Source organism: Geospiza fortis, unplaced genomic scaffold (assembly GCF_000277835.1).
Source record: "Geospiza fortis unplaced genomic scaffold, GeoFor_1.0 scaffold40, whole genome shotgun sequence".
NCBI lineage: Eukaryota > Metazoa > Chordata > Aves > Passeriformes > Thraupidae > Geospiza > Geospiza fortis.
In genome coordinates this window covers 28446559-28446901 of record NW_005054297.1, presented here as the reverse complement: position 1 = coordinate 28446901, position 343 = coordinate 28446559, and the positions used below count along the sequence as shown (strand labels likewise).

Here is a 343-nt window from a genome sequence, read left to right as displayed (position 1 = left end):
GGGGTCACTTCCCGGCGGGGTGATGGGCAGGGTGGGGTGGGATGCTGCGCGGCGGGGGAAGGGGCTCCCCTGCCGCCCGGGGCCTGACCGTGCCACCGCCTCGTCCTGCCCCGCAGTACGGCTTCGTCAATCAAGCCCTGGAGCTGCTCGTCATCCGCAACTACGGCCCCGCCGTCTGGGAGGACATCAAGTAAGTGTCTGTGCACGTCCGTCCGTGTGTCTGTCTGTGGATGCGCGTCTGTGTGCGCGCCTTCCACGGGGGCGCGCGGGGCTGGGAGCCGGGCCGGGTACCGGGTACCAGCGCTCCGTTTGCGGTGCCGGGAGGGTCTGCGGGCCGGCAGGG

At 72.0% G+C, this 343-nt stretch overlaps 1 protein-coding gene across 1 annotated transcript in view; it reads left to right on the top strand.

Moving 5' to 3' along the window:
- The first annotated feature begins 44 nt into the window (after positions 1-44).
- GUCY1B1 (guanylate cyclase 1 soluble subunit beta 1) overlaps positions 45-343 on the top strand; it is a 40512-nt gene continuing 40213 nt past the window's right edge. Inside the window, exon 1 of the mRNA XM_005415581.3 lies at positions 45-190. The gene's annotated coding sequence lies outside the window, so the exon portion shown is untranslated. The remainder of the gene's footprint in view (positions 191-343) is intronic.